At 35.0% G+C, this 20,172-nt stretch overlaps 2 pseudogenes; both read left to right on the forward strand.

The window, feature by feature from the left end:
• Positions 1-2,909: 2,909 nt before the first annotated feature.
• LOC143223536 (heat shock protein 70 B2-like) lies at positions 2,910-5,017 on the forward strand (annotated as a pseudogene).
• A 6,630-nt stretch (positions 5,018-11,647) lies between these two features.
• LOC143223539 (heat shock protein 70 B2-like) lies at positions 11,648-13,877 on the forward strand (annotated as a pseudogene).
• The last annotated feature ends 6,295 nt before the right edge of the window (positions 13,878-20,172 follow it).

Below are 20,172 nucleotides of genomic sequence, written 5' to 3' on the forward strand. Positions count from 1 at the left end.
TCACAAGTCTGTTTGTTTTTCTCATCTCATTTCCATGCAAGTACTGTGTTTTTTACATCTTAATAAATATAAATTGAAATAACCATGGTTTAGTGGTCAGCCTACTTTCCTTTCTTCTCATCCATTACTAAAATTTTTAAACAGTTCTTTGAAGGCATCATCCACACCATCTGAAATCATTTAAATGCACCTTCCAAAAAATGTCTCATATCCTTTATTGTTGATTTGCTGAAGCATCTAGATAGGCTAACAGACTGACTTTGAATAAGTACTGATATATGATCAGATATGAGTTATTTATTATGCTCCCTGTAGCCAGATTCAAAGAATTCTTGGTAGAGATGTTATCAGTTAAATTACAACACATTAAAATTAATCTAGTTGGTCTATTAATTAGGAACTAGATCCTTCAGAAATAACAGGATTTAAAGTTACAACTGTTGTGATCATTCATATAGTACTTTAGCAAATGAATATTTATCTTGCCACACACATATAGTAATTAACAAGCTTCAAATATGTATTTCGTTTATATTGTTCTACAAAATAATCCAAATGACAACAAGTGACTCTAATTGATATATTTTATTTCTTTGCTTCGATATATACATCTTCAAAACAAAAAACATGTAACTAAATATCTTTCACATTTTAGAATTCTTAAAAGAAAGAAGCCCCATCACCACCACTTAAATAAACCTTCCCTAGAATCTAATAAATAGCTTTACTGTAATTAATATCACCGAGGTTAGTTCCAGGAAGGCATGGAAGTTCCCCACATTAGATCTTAAATTCTATACAGTTTGTTTGTTTGTTTCGGCCAAATTTTTAATTTTACAAGTACTTGCTTGAAATCTGACTAATACAAAGAGCAGGATTGCAAACATTCTGCTCTGGCACATCAGCAACATTAGCAATCAGTTAAAAAAATGAAAGTCATTATAACTTAAATTGGAAACAACATACAAAGATGATTACTACTAACCTGTTAGAAACTGTTGTCAAATCTCAATATATAACAGATGCTTTACCATGTACTCGTATATGCAATTATCCGTTGAGGTTAGCTAATGTTGCACACTGTTTATCAATGAAATTACAAAATATGTAAACCTTGGATCAAAGATGGACCATGTGACACCTCTCTCTTTGCATTAAAATATTCTAAAAATGAGCAATACTTGCAAATTAGAATTAGAAAAATTTACGTATAAACTCCAAAATGAAATGTTACTACAAGTTTGAGAAATTTATTTTCATTATTCAAGTTCACATTACTACTCCAACTGACTTTTACCTACCTCAATGTATTACTTCTTTAGATTAAAAGTCAGTTAAGTTGAGGAGTTAAACTGTGATTATATTGCTTACAATTTCAAAAAGCTTTCAGCATCATACTTCTTAAATCACATAAAGCAATAATATGTTTATATATGTATTTATTAAATGTATTCTTGTGCCTCACACACAGTTACCACGTTCAATTCAATTAAAATCAAACAATTAATAAAACTGGTCTTTTTGCCATTCAAAATACGTAATGATTACATTCCTCACAAATGCAAGTGAAAACGCTGTCTTTGTTGCACACTATGCTGATTGGAGTAATGATTTCCTCCAATTCAGACTTTGGCAGTTCATTAATTTAATTCTTAAAACTAACTTCATGTTAGAACATCTTGAAACATGCCGTCTCACTTCAACCATATTCATCACTAAAAATAAAATGGACTAATAAATTAGTAGAATAAAATATCATTAATGGGCACCAACTAAATCTGGACAGTTTAAAAAGGAACTGGACTACAACACAAGGTTATTTCTAGTAAATTGTGTAACGTAAACAAATGTTTTGACAGCAGAGCTTGCCTCTTCATCACGTTTTTCAAGCGTCAACACTTACAAACTTTGAAAAATTAAAAAAAGTAAAATATTTGTCTGATTGTTACACTGATATCATATTATACACTATTTTATGGAACTCGCATGCTGTTAGGGAAACACGATCAATAATGTCGTAAAGAAATCACAAGTAATTAGTTGCATAATAGTTTTAAAAGACCATGGAGGTCCGTATGGCCATATAGCTATAGATACAGGTAAATGAATATCACGTACAGGCTTCTTTTCTATTTCACTATATATTTCCTTGCGACATTAAGATGTTCGAGTTTTAATAAACATTTATTTATAGTCACTTTACTCTGATCACAAGTTCTTAATAAAAATAAAAAAACCCAACAGAAACAAGCTCTTTTATCAACTATTTTTTCGAAACACAAAGTTTAATACTAGTTCTAGCTTTACTTTACTTAACACATTATTCGTAAACTCTCAGTGTATATAACACAGCGTAATAGCACGTATGATATGCTAATTTTATATTCGGAACGTATCAGTACTAACTTTTAATCTCATTGTGATGGTGAAAATTTATAAACACCGTAAATTAGGCCTACTTTACGAAATGGAGTAAATGTCGACACTTCGGCAGAAACGTCCATCTCCCGTCTGTAGACCTAATTACTAACCTGCATTTCTATTCAAATCAAATCTTTTGAAGTTAAACACAAATGATCTGTGAAAACTAAACTGTTCGAATTGCATTCCTTCGATAAGGTAAAACATTTGCACGCTACACGTACATTACTTGTCGAGAATTTTCCCGAAGCTACCTCAAGAGGATAGTACACCTACTGTTAGCTAGAAGGAAAGCCGTGATTGGCTAAAGAACACGCGGGAGGGCGCTGTCTAAAAAGCATTATGAGTCAACGTTCGAGAAACTTCGAGAAAAGTTACAAAGAATATAAATATTGCGCTCAACGAAAAGTTCGAAAACGTTCTGCAATCGAGTAGTACTTGAAAGAATTTTCGAATTACTTGCTGTTAACAGTTCTGATAGTGCATATTAAGTTGAAAAGTCTGACTTATACAAGGAAACATGTCGTGTGGAAGAGTACCAGCGATTGGTATTGACCTCGGAACAACTTACTCTTGTGTGGGAGTTTTCCAAAACGGAAAAGTCGAGATCATTGCCAATGATCAGGGTAACAGAACAACGCCAAGTTACGTTGCCTTTACAGATACAGAGCGATTGATTGGAGATGCAGCAAAATCCCAAGTATCTCTGAATCCCGAAAACTCAGTATTTGACGCCAAGAGACTCATCGGCCGTCGGTATGATGATCCAAAGATCCAGCAAGACCTGAAGCACTGGCCTTTCACTGTCGTTAATCAAGACGGTAAGCCAAAAGTGAAAGTTTCATTTAAAGGGGAAAATAAGCTATTCAATCCTGAAGAAATCAGTGCCATGGTTCTAACAAAGATGAAAGAAACCGCTGAAGCCTACCTTGGCCAGCCGGTGAAAGATGCAGTAATCACAGTTCCAGCTTACTTCAATGATTCCCAGAGACAAGCTACCAAGGATGCTGGAGCTATTGCTGGACTTAATGTACTGAGAATTATCAATGAACCAACAGCTGCTGCATTAGCATACGGTCTCGATAAAATCTTCAAGGTGAAAAGCATATCCTCGTATATGATCTAGGAGGTGGGACCTTTGACGTGTCAATACTCACCATTGACGAAGGTTCAATGTTTGAAGTAAGAGCCACTGCTGGTGATACGCATCTGGGTGGTGAGGACTTTGATAACAGGATGGTTAGCCATTTTGTAGAAGAGTTCAAGAGAAAGCACAAAAGGGATCTGCACAAGAGTCCTCGTGCTCTTCGGAGACTGAGAACTGCTTGTGAAAGAGCCAAGCGAACACTGTCCAGCAGTACAGAAGCTTCTATTGAGATTGACGCCCTCTTTGAAGGCATCGACTTCTACAGCAAAATCAGCCGTGCCAGGTTTGAAGAACTGTGTATGGACCTCTTTCGAGGTACACTGGAACCTGTTGAGCGAGCTCTTTCTGATGCCAAGATGGACAAGCATAGGATTAGTGAAATAGTTCTCGTTGGAGGATCCACTCGGATCCCCAAAATCCAGAAGTTGTTAAAGGATTTCTTCAATGGTAAAGATCTATGTATGTCGATCAACCCTGACGAAGCTGTGGCCTATGGAGCTGCAGTCCAGGCAGCCGTGTTGAGTGGTGATACCAGTCATAACATCAAGGACGTGTTACTAGTAGATGTAGCACCTTTGTCTCTTGGTATAGAGACTGCTGGAGGAGTAATGACCAAAATTGTAGAACGAAATTCCAGAATCCCTTGCAAGACCTCACAGGTTTTTACGACCTATTCTGACAACCAACCTGGAGTCACCATCCAGGTATTTGAGGGAGAAAGAGCAATGACCAAAGACAACCATCTGTTGGGGAAGTTTGAACTGATGGGTATACCTCCAGCACCTCGTGGTGTGCCTCAGATTGAGGTGACTTTTGATATTGATGCAAACGGCATTCTGCATGTCTCGGCCAAGGATAAGAGCACAGGAAAGGCTGAAAGTATAAGGATCACCAACGAGAAAGGACGACTGTCGAAGGACGAGATTGATAGGATGCTAGCAGACGCTGAAAAGTACCAACAAGAAGACGAAAAACAGCGAGAAAGAGTAAGTGCTCGTAATCAGCTAGAGAGTTACGTGTATAGTGTAAAACAGGCAGTCAATGAAAGTGGCGAAAAATTGTCATCTGCTGACAAAGAGAAAGTTAACCAAAGTGCGAGGACACGATTAGGTGGATAGACAACAACAGCCTAGCAGAGAAGGATGAATTTGAGTATAAACTTAAAGAAGTTCAACAAGAATGTAGTCCTATTATGACCAAACTCCATCAAACAACTGATTCTCGAAATACTTCTAAGAGTTCACGATCTGGTCCAACGGTTGAAGAAGTGGATTAATTGTAGAAAATATAATAAACTGTATATAATGTAAAACTAAAACATGTGATAAATCATATAACACATTTTCGGAACAATATTTTCTCACGTGCTTCATTTTAATTTATTTTCATCAGAATGTATGTATAATATGAAAGTTGTTCTTAATCGTCTTATCCTAGTCAACGTTATATTTTTATATAAATAAAGCTAGTTTTTGTTAATTACGGTTTTTTCTGGTGCGTTCATATCTTGTAATGTAAGTAGTAAATATGAAGTTTATATCCGTTAATTGTTTTGTTGTTTTTTTATGAGAGGACTGTCACGTTTCATGATGACGTAAGTTTGCCATTTTTCCAATTAATTGGGTGATCGGTAAGGATACCAAACAGCTAAAACTTTAGATTAAAATGTGTACAACATCTAACTCCATTTACTTTATAAATCAATTAGACAAAGTAAACACTTGTATTCAATATGGACTAATTTTTCCAATCTGGAAACTTGTAAGCATTTATAATAACGAGTTTGGAACTCCAAGTGACTAAGCGCTAAGTTTCTTTGTTTCAAGTTGAGCACAAAGCTTCACACAATGGGTTATCTGTGCTCTGTCCACCACGGGAATCGAAGCCCAGTTTCTGGCGTTGTAAGTCCGAACACACACTGCTGTGGTGAGGCGGGGAGGGGGATTGACAAGCACGGAGGCTCGTTACTCTAGAAACCAACTTTCGATTCTCGTGCAGAACGTAGCACAGATAGTGAATAGGGTAACCTCGTGTTTAACAAGAAACAAACAAAATTCGAATTTTGAAACTGTGCAAACGGTTGAGACAAATAATAAACAAAAACTAAATCGTCAACAACTGAATAATTTAGCAGGAAACAATTATCACAATGTAACTTTTATCAGCATGAAACCCGAGTTATCACTTTGAAACCAATAAAAAACAATATCTCTAATAAAGCTCCTACTCGTTTGTTAAATGCTCTGTTTAAATGCACTTTAAAATATTTCTTTCTTTCGCCCAAAAGACTTTCTGTTTGTTTTGGAATTTTGCGCAAAGCTACACGAGGGTTATCTGCTCTAGCCGTCCCTAATTTTGCAATGTAAGAAGGCAGCTAGTCATCACCGCCAACTCTTGGGCTGCTCTTTTACCAACGAATAGTGGGAGTGACCGTCACATTATAACAGCTCCACGGCTGATAGGGCGAGCATGTTTGGTGCGACGGGGATTCGAACCCGCGACCCTCGGATTACGAGTCGAAAGGCCTTAACCCATCACGCCGGGACAAGAATTTCTGTGTGTACCTTTTCCTAATTTTGAACTGATAGACCAGAGAAGGAAGACAGCTCGTCAACAACACTCGTCTCGCCAACAATTTAGATACTTTTACGAAATAAACAGAACACAAATCATGAACTTTCGAACCGACATATCCTTTCTACTATTACCAGTTTTAGCCCCTATCTGTTACAAATTTTATATTATCGTGTATATTATTACGGCATTTCTCTGAATTATGTTTTTTTTTTCCTCAACTATGTTTCTGTGTAAAAATAGTCTGTTCTAATACGTAACAAATCTGTAAATACTTCGTGTAGAACATTCATTTTAATACACAAGCTAAGGATTTGATAACTTTTGCTTGTTTTGCAGCCTCCAGCACTAGATGACATGTGACAGTAGAAACCGGGCTGATTTATTTAACAAAATAGTAATAGTAAACAGGAAACAAAGATGTTCATATTTAACACTAAACTTGTTTTCTCATCCTCCTTGGCTTTACTCAATATACTCTTCTTTTAACAGCCCTAAACCTTCATTTTGTGAAAACGTTTCAGTTTTCTCTTCGACCTCAGCGAACCTGAATACTAACATAAGGCTTGCCAATTTTACCCACAACTAAAAACGTTAAACTTCGTATCATCGTACAATATGTACACATAAATATTCAGATTGTGATTTACAAATACGTAGAAGTTCAAGTGATGAGAATGTGCTGTCATCTGTTGTTCGAGAATAAAATTAAACCGTCTTTGTATTAATTCAGTTGTGAAAGGAGCGTTCTTTTACCACCTTTCACGAAGTGGAATTATCTTTGTACATACATAGCCTACACATTAATTGACTAAAGTTAAGACATCCCATACTTTAGAACAAGTTATTTTGAAACTTTCTATGTACTTATATTTCTATGTCGTGGGATTATTTCAACATTTTATAACATCCAGTGGCTGCCGCGGAGCCTTTCTTGTATTTAATTTATTGTAGAGTAAATACACTATGGATATATTCATTTTTAACACTAACTTCCAATTAATTTATTTTACTTCCTGTTCGTTTGTTTTCTTTTGTCATTCTACCGTCTCCAATTTCACTTACATTCCAACTGGCTATTCAAGAAGTATTCATACTAATTATGAGGTTCCTCTTCGTATTTCAGAAATTAATTATTTTGGACTTCACCAATTTTCTCAATAAAATCATATTTTAATGCAACTGAAGCATTCAGCATGGCATATATTTACCTGCCTCGTTTTCCTTTTTATATATATACTAAATGCAGGAAATTGTGCTTCTTTTTATCACTTCTTTATATAAATAAAACCACTAAAAGTGCAATAAAATCTAGAAAGGTATCAATACTCGTAAGAAAGACATACTGCTCCCTAGCATTCTATCAATACGTAATTACGAGTGGGATCCAACCCTCCTTTAACACTGTGCAAGTTCGGTTCAGATTGATGAAGATATGTTAAAATTTATAAAATCATACGCACGCATGTTCATGATTATTTATATAATCAAATGAATTTGAACTGTATTAAAACTCCACAAGTTATGTACGTAACACTCATTTCTTAAAGAAAGATATCAGTACAGCACATCAACCCCCAAAGCTTACATACAGGGAAACCTGTAAGCTGTGACTCAGAAAACATTTTATGCTGACAGAAACAATATTGAACTAGGACGATGCAAGTTTATTCATTAATATCATGAGAAAATTCTCGCTAACGAAAACCTCACCCAGTGTATTTTTTTAGTTAAGAATAGGAAAACATAATATACATGTCGACCAGTTTCAATACAGAAAAATGTGAAAGGTTACATATTGACAGCCTCATCTCTCAATGACTGGGTAACATTTAACTACCAAATTTTGACAAATGCGGTGTAATAAATTTATTCTCCTATTAAATTATTACTTTTCCATGTTCTTAACATTTTCAAACTCGTAAGGTTAATCAAAATTGCATTTACATGATTTCACCAGTGATGTCTTTTCAGTTGTACATCATTTTACATCTATGCAAGTTCACCAATTTTCCTTCTTCTTATTGGCATTGATTACGAAATGTATTGACACTATATTCCCATTTCAGGCCATTGATAATGGTGAATTATTTGAAATTTTGATACTGTTAAAAAGAAAGACGTAAATTTAATGTAAATCAACTATTCAGAATCTTTCTACAATGAAGTGATATTAAAATGCATCGTGTAAAGAATTTAACTAGAAAATTATTTTTGCTGTCTTTAAAGCCTCTGGTAATACATAATTATTAAGTAATTCACATAGGCTAGAAGATAGAACATGAATACATATTTTGATAAATTTCTTGATACACTTTGAGGTTATGGATAGCTTCACGATTATTCGTTGCATTATCAAATAAAGACGTCATCAGTAGTAACACGTTTCAAGAAAACGTATTTTATCATTAACATTGTAAATGAACATTTTGAATCCAACACTTGATTTTCTAGTGAGAATGCCAGATTTACTCGTATGGTAGAAAAGTGAACATTAAAAACATCACAAAGTTAAACCAGATCAAATCATTAATTTTATAGAATTTGAGTAAACTTTAGGCGAGTACATATACATCTAATGTTTAGTGTAAACCACGTTGCAACTACCCTGCAAGTGTTATATTTTTTATTCTTACCCTTTATTAAGTTCTTTTCGAAATTTCTTGTTGATATCTTTCACAAGTCTGTTTGTTTTTCTCACCTCATTTCCATGCAAGTACTGTGTTTCTTACATCTTAATAAATATAAATTGAAATAACCATGGTTTAGTGGTCAGCCTACTTTCCTTTCTTCTCATCCATTACTAAAATTTTTAAACAGTTCTTTGAAGGCATCATCCACACCATCTGAAATCATTTAAATGCACCTTCCAAAAAATGTCTCATATCCTTTATTGTTGATTTGCTGAAGCATCTAGATAGCCTAACAGACTGACTTTGAATAAGTACTGATATATGATCAGATATGAGTTATTTATTATGCTCCCTGTAGCCAGATTCAAAGAATTCTTGGTAGAGATGTTATCAGTTAAATTACAACACATTAAAATTATTCTAGTTGGTCTATTAATTAGGAACTAGATCCTTCAGAAATAACAGGATTTAAAGTTACAACTGTTGTGATCATTCATATAGTACTTTAGCAAATGAATATTTATCTTGCCACACACATATAGTAATTAACAAGCTTCAAATATGTATTTCGTTTATATTGTTCTACAAAATAATCCAAATGACAACAAGTGACTCTAATTGATATATTTTATTTCTTTGCTTCGATATATACATCTTCAAAACAAGAAACATGCAACTAAATATCTTTCACATTTTAGAATTCTTAAAAGAAAGAAGCCCCATCACCACCACTTAAATAAACCTTCCCTAGAATCTAATAAATAGCTTTACTGTAATTAATATCACCGAGGTTAGTTCCAGGAAGGCATGGAAGTTCCCCACATTAGATCTTAAATTCTATACAGTTTGTTTGTTTGTTTCGGCCAAATTTTTAATTTTACAAGTACTTGCTTGAAATCTGACTAATACAAAGAGCAGGATTGCAAACATTCTGCTCTGGCACATCAGCAACATTAGCAATCAAAGCAGATCAGTTAAAAAAATGAAAGTCATTATAACTTAAATTGGAAACAACATACAAAGATGATTACTACTAACCTGTTAGAAACTGTTGTCAAATCTCAATATATAACAGATGCTTTACCATGTACTCGTATATGCAATTATCCGTTGAGGTTAGCTAATGTTGCACACTGTTTATCAATGAAATTACAAAATATGTAAACCTTGGATCAAAGATGGACCATGTGACACCTCTCTCTTTGCATTAAAATATTCTAAAAATGAGCAATACTTGCAAATTAGAATTAGAAAAATTTACGTATAAACTCTAAAATGAAATGTTACTACAAGTTTGAGAAATTTATTTTCATTATTCAAGTTCACATTACTACTCCAACTGACTTTTACCTACCTCAATGTATTACTTCTTTAGATTAAAAGTCAGTTAAGTTGAGGAGTTAAACTGTGATTATATTGCTTACAATTTCAAAAAGCTTTCAGCATCATACTTCTTAAATCACATAAAGCAATAATATGTTTATATATGTATTTATTAAATGTATTCTTGTGCCTCACACACAGTTACCACGTTCAATTCAATTAAAATCAAACAATTAATAAAACTGGTCTTTTTTGCCATTCAAAATACGTAATGATTACATTCCTCACAAATGCAAGTGAAAACGCTGTCTTTGTTGCACACTATGCTGATTGGAGTAATGATTTCCTCCAATTCAGACTTTGGCAGTTCATTAATTTAATTCTTAAAACTAACTTCATGTTAGAACATCTTGAAACATGCCGTCTCACTTCAACCATATTCATCACTAAAATAAAATGGACTAATAAATTAGTAGAATAAAATATCATTAATGGGCACCAACTAAATCTGGACAGTTTAAAAAGGAACTGGACTACAACACAAGGTTATTTCTAGTAAATTGTGTAACGTAAACAAATGTTTTGACAGCAGAGCTTGCCTCTTCATCACGTTTTTCAAGCGTCAACACTTACAAACTTTGAAAAATTAAAAAAGTAAAATATTTGTCTGATTGTTACACTGATATCATATTATACACTATTTTATGGAACTCGCATGCTGTTAGGGAAACACGATCAATAATGTCGTAAAGAAATCACAAGTAATTAGTTGCATAATAGTTTTAAAAGACCATGGAGGTCCGTATGGCCATATAGCTATAGATACAGGTAAATGAATAGCACGTACAGGCTTCTTTTCTATTTCACTATATATTTCCTTGCGACATTAAGATGTTCGAGTTTTAATAAACATTTATTTATAGTCACTTTACTCTGATCACAAGTTCTTAATAAAAATAAAAAAAACCAACAGAAACAAGCTCTTTTATCAACTATTTTTTCGAAACACAAAGTTTAATACTAGTTCTAGCTTTACTTTACTTAACACATTATTCGTAAACTCTCAGTGTATATAACACAGCGTAATAGCACGTATGATATGCTAATTTTATATTCGGAACGTATCAGTACTAACTTTTAATCTCATTGTGATGGTGAAAATTTATAAACACCGTAAATTAGGCCTACTTTACGAAATGGAGTAAATGTCGACACTTCGGCAGAAACGTCCATCTCCCGTCTGTAGACCTAATTACTAACCTGCATTTCTATTCAAATCAAATCTTTTGAAGTTAAACACAAATGATCTGTGAAAACTAAACTGTTCGAATTGCATTCCTTCGATAAGGTAAAATATTTGCATGCTACACATACATTACTTGTCGAGAATTTTCCCGAAGCTACCTCAAGAGGATAGTACACCTACTGTTAGCTAGAAGGAAAGCCGTGATTGGCTAAAGAACACGCGGGAGGGCGCTGTCTAAACAGCATTATGAGTCAACGTTCGAGAAACTTCGAGAAAAGTTACAAAGAATATAAATATTGCGCTCAACGAAGAGTTCGAAAACGTTCTGCAATCGAGTAGTACTTGAAAGAATTTTCGAATTACTTGCTCTTAACAGTTCTGATAGTGCATATTAAGTTGAAAAGTCTGACTTATACAAGGAAACATGTCGTGTGAAAGAGTACCAGCGATTGGTATTGACCTCGGAACAACTTACTCTTGTGTGGGAGTTTTCCAAAACGGAAAAGTCGAGATCATTGCCAATGATCAGGGTAACAGAACAACGCCAAGTTACGTTGCCTTTACAGATACAGAGCGATTGATTGGAGATGCAGCAAAATCCCAAGTATCTCTGAATCCCGAAAACTCAGTATTTGACGCCAAGAGACTCATCGGCCGTCGGTATGATGATCCAAAGATCCAGCAAGACCTGAAGCACTGGCCTTTCACTGTCGTTAATCAAGACGGTAAGCCAAAAGTGAAAGTTTCATTTAAAGGGGAAAATAAGCTATTCAATCCTGAAGAAATCAGTGCCATGGTTCTAACAAAGATGAAAGAAACCGCTGAAGCCTACCTTGGCCAGCCGGTGAAAGATGCAGTAATCACAGTTCCAGCTTACTTCAATGATTCCCAGAGACAAGCTACCAAGGATGCTGGAGCTATTGCTGGACTTAATGTACTGAGAATTATCAATGAACCAACAGCTGCTGCATTAGCATACGGTCTCGATAAAATCTTCAAGGTGAAAAGCATATCCTCGTATATGATCTAGGAGGTGGGACCTTTGACGTGTCAATACTCACCATTGACGAAGGTTCAATGTTTGAAGTAAGAGCCACTGCTGGTGATACGCATCTGGGTGGTGAGGACTTTGATAACAGGATGGTTAGCCATTTTGTAGAAGAGTTCAAGAGAAAGCACAAAAGGGATCTGCACAAGAGTCCTCGTGCTCTTCGGAGACTGAGAACTGCTTGTGAAAGAGCCAAGCGAACACTGTCCAGCAGTACAGAAGCTTCTATTGAGATTGACGCCCTCTTTGAAGGCATCGACTTCTACAGCAAAATCAGCCGTGCCAGGTTTGAAGAACTGTGTATGGACCTCTTTCGAGGTACACTGGAACCTGTTGAGCGAGCTCTTTCTGATGCCAAGATGGACAAGCATAGGATTAGTGAAATAGTTCTCGTTGGAGGATCCACTCGGATCCCCAAAATCCAGAAGTTGTTAAAGGATTTCTTCAATGGTAAAGATCTATGTATGTCGATCAACCCTGACGAAGCTGTGGCCTATGGAGCTGCAGTCCAGGCAGCCGTGTTGAGTGGTGATACCAGTCATAACATCAAGGACGTGTTACTAGTAGATGTAGCACCTTTGTCTCTTGGTATAGAGACTGCTGGAGGAGTAATGACCAAAATTGTAGAACGAAATTCCAGAATCCCTTGCAAGACCTCACAGGTTTTTACGACCTATTCTGACAACCAACCTGGAGTCACCATCCAGGTATTTGAGGGAGAAAGAGCAATGACCAAAGACAACCATCTGTTGGGGAAGTTTGAACTGATGGGTATACCTCCAGCACCTCGTGGTGTGCCTCAGATTGAGGTGACTTTTGATATTGATGCAAACGGCATTCTGCATGTCTCGGCCAAGGATAAGAGCACAGGAAAGGCTGAAAGTATAAGGATCACCAACGAGAAAGGACGACTGTCGAAGGACGAGATTGATAGGATGCTAGCAGACGCTGAAAAGTACCAACAAGAAGACGAAAAACAGCGAGAAAGAGTAAGTGCTCGTAATCAGCTAGAGAGTTACGTGTATAGTGTAAAACAGGCAGTCAATGAAAGTGGCGAAAAATTGTCATCTGCTGACAAAGAGAAAGTTAACCAAAAGTGCGAGGACACGATTAGGTGGATAGACAACAACAGCCTAGCAGAGAAGGATGAATTTGAGTATAAACTTAAAGAAGTTCAACAAGAATGTAGTCCTATTATGACCAAACTCCATCAAACAACTGATTCTCGAAATACTTCTAAGAGTTCACGATCTGGTCCAACGGTTGAAGAAGTGGATTAATTGTAGAAAATATAATAAACTGTATATAATGTAAAAACTAAAAACATGTGATAAATCATATAACACATTTTCGGAACAATATTTTCTCACGTGCTTCATTTTAATTTATTTTCATCAGAATGTATGTATAATATGAAAGTTGTTCTTAATCGTCTTATCCTAGTCAACGTTATATTTTTATATAAATAAAGCTAGTTTTTGTTAATTACGGTTTTTTCTGGTGCGTTCATATCTTGTAATGTAAGTAGTAAATATGAAGTTTATATCCGTTAATTGTTTTGTTGTTTTTTTATGAGAAGACTGTCACGTTTCATGATGACGTAAGTTTGCCATTTTTCCAATTAATTGGGTGATCGGTAAGGATACCAAACAGCTAAAACTTTAGATTAAAATGTGTACAACATCTAACTCCATTTACTTTATAAATCAATTAGACAAAGTAAACACTTGTATTCAATATGGACTAATTTTTCCAATCTGGAAACTTGTAAGCATTTATAATAACGAGTTTGGAACTCCAAGTGACTAAGCGCTAAGTTTCTTTGTTTCAAGTTGAGCACAAAGCTTCACACCATGGGTTATCTGTGCTCTGTCCACCACGGGAATCGAAGCCCAGTTTCTGGCGTTGTAAGTCCGAAAACACACTGCTGTGGTGAGGCGGGGAGGGGGATTGACAAGCACGGAGGCTCGTTAGTCTAGAAACCAACTTTCGATTCTCGTGCAGAACGTAGCACAGATAGTGAATAGGGTAACCTCGTGTTTAACAAGAAACAAACAAAATTCGAATTTTGAAACTGTGCAAACGGTTGAGACAAATAATAAAGAAAAACTAAATCGTCAACAACTGAATAATTTAGCAGGAAACAATTATCACAATGTAACTTTTATCAGCATGAAACCCGAGTTATCACTTTGAAACCAATAAAAAACAATATCTCTAATAAAGCTCCTACTCGTTTGTTAAATGCTCTGTTTAAATGCACTTTAAAATATCTCTTTCTTTCGCCCAAAAGACTTTTTGTTTGTTTTGGAATTTTGCGCAAAGCTACACGAGGGTTATCTGCGCTAGCCGTCCCTAATTTTGCAATGTAAGAAGGCAGCTAGTCATCACCGCCAACTCTTGGGCTGCTCTTTTACCAACGAATAGTGGGAGTGACCGTCACATTATAACAGCCCCACGGCTGATAGGGCGAGCATGTTTGGTGCGACGGGGATTCGAACCCGCGATCCTTGGATTACCAGTCGAAAGGCCTTAACCCATCATGCCGGGACAAGAATTTCTGTGTGTAGCTTTTCCTAATTTTGAACTGATAGACCAGAGAAGGAAGACAGCTCATCAACAATACTCGTCTCGCCAACAATTTAGATACTTTTACGAAATAAACAAAACACAAATCATGAACTTTCGAACCGACATATCCTTTCTACTATTACCAGTTTTAGCCCCTATTTGTTACAAATTTTATATTATCGTGTATATTATTACGGCATTTCTCTGAATTATGTTTTTTTTTTCCTCAACTATGTTTCTGTGTAAAAATAGTCTGTTCTAATACGTAATAAATCTGTAAATACTTCGTGTAGAACATTGATTTTAATACACAAGCTAAGGATTTGATAACTTTTGCTTGTTTTGCAGCCTCCAGCACTAGATGACATGTGACAGTAGAAACCGGGCTGATTTATTTAACAAAATAGTAATAGTAAACAGGAAACAAAGATGTTCATATTTAACACTAAACTTGTTTTCTCATCCTCCTTGGCTTTACTCAATATACTCTTCTTTTAACAGTCCTAAACCTGCATTTTGTGAAAACGTTTCAGTTTTCTTTTCGACCTCAGCGAACCTGAATACTAACATAAGGCTTGCCAATTTTACCCACAACTAAAAACGTTAAACTTCGTATCATCGTACAATATGTACACATAAATATTCAGATTGTGATTTACAAATACGTAGAAGTTCAAGTGATGAGAATGTGCTGTCATCTGTTGTTCGAGAATAAAATTAAACCGTCTTTGTATTAATTCAGTTGTGAAAGGAGCGTTCTTTTACCACCTTTCACGAAGTGGAATTATCTTTGTACATACATAGCCTACACATTAATTGACTAAAGTTAAGACATCCCATACTTTAGAACAAGTTATTTTGAAACTTTCTATGTACTTATATTTCTATGTCGTGGGATTATTTCAACATTTTATAACATCCAGTGGCTGCCGCGGAGCCTTTCTTGTATTTAATTTATTGTAGAGTAAATACACTATGGATATATTCATTTTTTAACACTAACTTCCAATTAATTTATTTTACTTCCTGTTCGTTTGTTTTCTTTTGTCATTCTACCGTCTCCAATTTCACTTACATTCCAACTGGCTATTCAAGAAGTATTCATACTAATTATGAGGTTCCTCTTCGTATTTCAGAAATTAATTATTTTGGACTTCACCAATTTTCTCAATAAAATCACATTTTAATGCAACTGAAGCATTCAGCATGGCATATATTTACCTGCCTCGTTTTCCTTTTTATATATATACTAAATGCAGGAAATTGTGCTTCTTTATATAAATAAAACCACTAAAAGTGCAATAAAATCTAGAAAGGTATCAATACTCGTAAGAAAGACATACTGCTCCCTAGCATTCTATCAATACGTAATTACGAGTGGGATCCAACCCTCCTTTAACACTGTGCAAGTTCGGTTCAGATTGATGAAGATATGTTAAAATTTATAAAATCATACGCACGCATGTTCATGATTATTTATATAATCAAATGAATTTGAACTGTATTAAAACTCCACAAGTTATGTACGTAACACTCATTTCTTAAAGAAAGATATCAGTACAGCACATCAACCCCCCAAAGCTTACATACAGGGAAACCTGTAAGCTGTGACTCCAGAAAACATTTTATGCTGACAGAAACAATATTGAACTAGGACGATGCAAGTTTATTCATTAATATCATGAGAAAATTCTCGCTAACGAAAACCTCACCAGTGTATTTTTTCAGTTATAATACGTTTCAACAAAACGTATTTTATCATTAACATTGTGGATGAACATTTTGAATCCAACACTTGATTTTCTTGTGAGAATGCCAGATTTATTGATATGTTTGAAAAGTGAACATTAAAAACATCACAAAGTTATACAATATATTTGCGTCGAGTATCTAAACCCAGTTTCTAGCGTTATTACTACGGAAATATATTTATTAAAAATATTACGAAATTTTTGGACTAATACTCGTAAATGTTGTTCTCATATTTTAGCATAAAGTGAAACCTTCACTTAGTTCAATGTAAGTTGTATATTTTGTGTTTTAGAAGAGAAAATAGTAAACATGTTTGTCATTTTGTACACGTTTGTTTTTCTTTTTTGAAATCTGCAATAGCTATAAACGCTTAAAACTCTAGAATCCAAGGTTTGATTCCTTTTGGAAAAGTGGTTGGAAACAGCCCATTGGGTTTATTTTTCGTTAAACCACAACAGAATTTGAATAAGAACTTTAGTAATCAGTAGCAAATTCAAGTGCTGAACAATACTAACTTTTTATTTTATTTCCATTATGTAACTAGTTAATTTTGTAGGTTTGTTATAAAAAGGAAAACAGCAAAATCCTGTTATATAAACAATTTCCACGAGGTTTATTAAGTGTCGTATTGGTATACTTGAAGTTGGAGAAGGCGATATTTGATTGTTAATTAGAGCAAGAAGTCAGTATTTTTGTTTCTCTGCAGGTGGATTGAAAACATACCGAAGAGATATGCTTATGGGAGTGGTTCAATTGACATGGACGTGCTTTCTAAACGATTTTTTCTTCAATACTTTACAAACAACCTTTTCGACGTGCTTTAAATGAAGATACTGAGAATACAAAACCAACAATAAACCATTTTAAGCATCGCATGTATTTCATTGTATATAGGTTGTTAGATGTAGCTTACTTGGTTTGGTAGAGCAAGAACTACTCATTGACGTACAGAATCGTGCTTGGAAGAAGTACGAAAGCATAGAGTACGCGAAAAAGCTCTATGTTTTTAGTAAATAAAAGTTGCACAGTAAATATCTACGTATAGTCATCCTACAGACTATAGAAGTGGTGAAGAAACTAAATTAATTCTCGGAGCATAAATGAGACTCGAACACTGAGAGCTGCAATAACATTCATTTGTTAAGCATAAGTCAAAAATAACACACTTTAATAAATATGAACTGTATGAAATACATTCAAGTTGTATTGTAGTTTTATACTAGTTATTTTAAAAAGTATTATATACTAAAATAATATAAGTTTAAAATTTAATTTACTAACATTATTGCACGTTATCACTTAATATATTAACTTTTGAAAACTACTTGCGTTGTTGTGATAAGTTTTTGCTGTTGTCTTTCTGATACAACGAAAATGGAGAAATAAAGTTCAAATCTATAAAGCTGTGGGTGGCCCATCACTGGCACTGAACCAGATGGAAGATAGATAACAATACACGTAATATTCTTGCCTGACCAAAGAGTGGAATTTGGCTTTCACTTTTATCGCGTACTCACGGTCATAGATTATAAGATCGTTTTGCGACTACGGGGTGCATAGTTCAGATATCCCAAAACTACAAAACAAATTTATATACAAATTCTAGTGAAACTTAACCGGATTATAAGCATCACTGACTAATAGATGATTAAGAAGAAAGAATAAAGAAAACAGAAAAATTAGCGAATAGACAATTAAGTGAAAACGGAATTATATTTCAGTAGCGCATTTTTAAACCAACATAAGTAGACCGCTGAGTTCGAGAAATCATGTTAATATACGTGTAATTTAATGTACTAATTTGTACTGTAGTTGTAGCTCTTGCTCGCTTGATGGCGCTAGTTGCATGAAACATAACCCAAAATGCAAAAATAAGTGCTCAGGATATTTTTTGTCAAATTGACTCACTGGGCGGCGCTGATTACTCCACATGTTTTACTACCTGCGGAAGTTACGTACACGGGTATTATACGTCTCAAACGTCATAAAAAGTCAATTATCACATGACCGTGAGTAGGGACACAGATGAAGGATACACCATCATTCCCTCTGCCTGTGTTTATCAGAGATCAGTGGTGTTCAGTCGCTTCCTCGATTTGGCTTGTGCCAACTAAAACTAACTCCATATAGTTTCTTCAGAACTAGACACTAAATAGAAGTCATTCTGAAACTTAATATTTATTATTACACTCAAGTATACGAAGAATGAGATGCAAACAAATCCATAAGGTGCTATATCCAGTAATACACCTAAAAAGCGCTAGTTAGTATTTTATGTTCCACGAAGCAGGTTTTGTGATCATACACATATAACAGGCTGAAACACCAGTCAAATTTCGGGGTATGTATCAACTTAATTAAAACAATGCAAGTTGAACATCAATGACATATTTCAAAATAATAACTTGAACATATACATATAAAACATTTAAAATTATGGCAAAGTTTCTCGATAAACAACACTTGCAGTTTGCTTTCCGTGTACCAACAACAAAAAGATTTTGAGGTGATCCCATCCTTGAACATGTTTCATCTCCTTCACGGTGAGAAAAGCACGGCTGTTTGAGAAACAATCCAGCAACTTTCATACTTTGACCTTGAATCCTTATTTAATATCCAACATTGCCTAAAACGTCAGCCTGCTAAGACTGACTCTGTTGGTTGGAAGTTTTTAGCCAACAAGCTTTAAAAGAAAAAATACGGTTAAGTTTAATTCTGACCGTCTTAGAACATCCCCATAGTTTACAGTTTACATACAAATTTTGGTTGAAATTGGTCCAATAGGCACGGAAGGAGTGAGGGTACAAACACACACACATTTTCTGAATGGAACACCTTACAAATACGACATGCAACGTAAAATTCATTGATATTTATTTCAGTTTTTCAGAAATAGTGTAATGTTTGTAGGGTTTCCTTAAGTTTATAGGCTATATATTTAAATGTTTTTAGTGCTTTACAATGTACTGGCAAAGGTGTTTGTCCCACGTGCGACATTTACTTCGCTCCCTTTACGGTGATGGTGGTACGACGTGCGTGTGTCATTTGCCACCAATAGCTGAGGGAAATTTTAAACGGCTCTCAAACTCGTGAAAGAGGGAAAGGGATAAGGTAAGGGAACTTAAGGTTTCCCTGCGTTATGCTCAAGAACCTTTGTAAATTTCTCGGTCATCATAAGGAAAAACGTTGATAGACAATCACATACATAAGACACAATCCGCTTTATAGCAACGATACCTCGGTATAGTTCTTTTATATGTTTACTCCTTTAATTTGGCTTCACTTACAACCTGATTTACACATGGGCTCCCACGGCTTTCGAATACTTTTTGTCTTCACTACTAATACGCAAACTCTTTGTGGGTACATGACATTATTACTCATTACACTGTCCCTAAAATAACATACGAGTAAAAAGATGGGTACTGTCGTCAATCCCAGTGATTACTGATGAGAC

Source organism: Tachypleus tridentatus, chromosome 8, assembly GCF_004210375.1.
Source record: "Tachypleus tridentatus isolate NWPU-2018 chromosome 8, ASM421037v1, whole genome shotgun sequence".
NCBI classification, from domain to species: domain Eukaryota; kingdom Metazoa; phylum Arthropoda; class Merostomata; order Xiphosura; family Limulidae; genus Tachypleus; species Tachypleus tridentatus.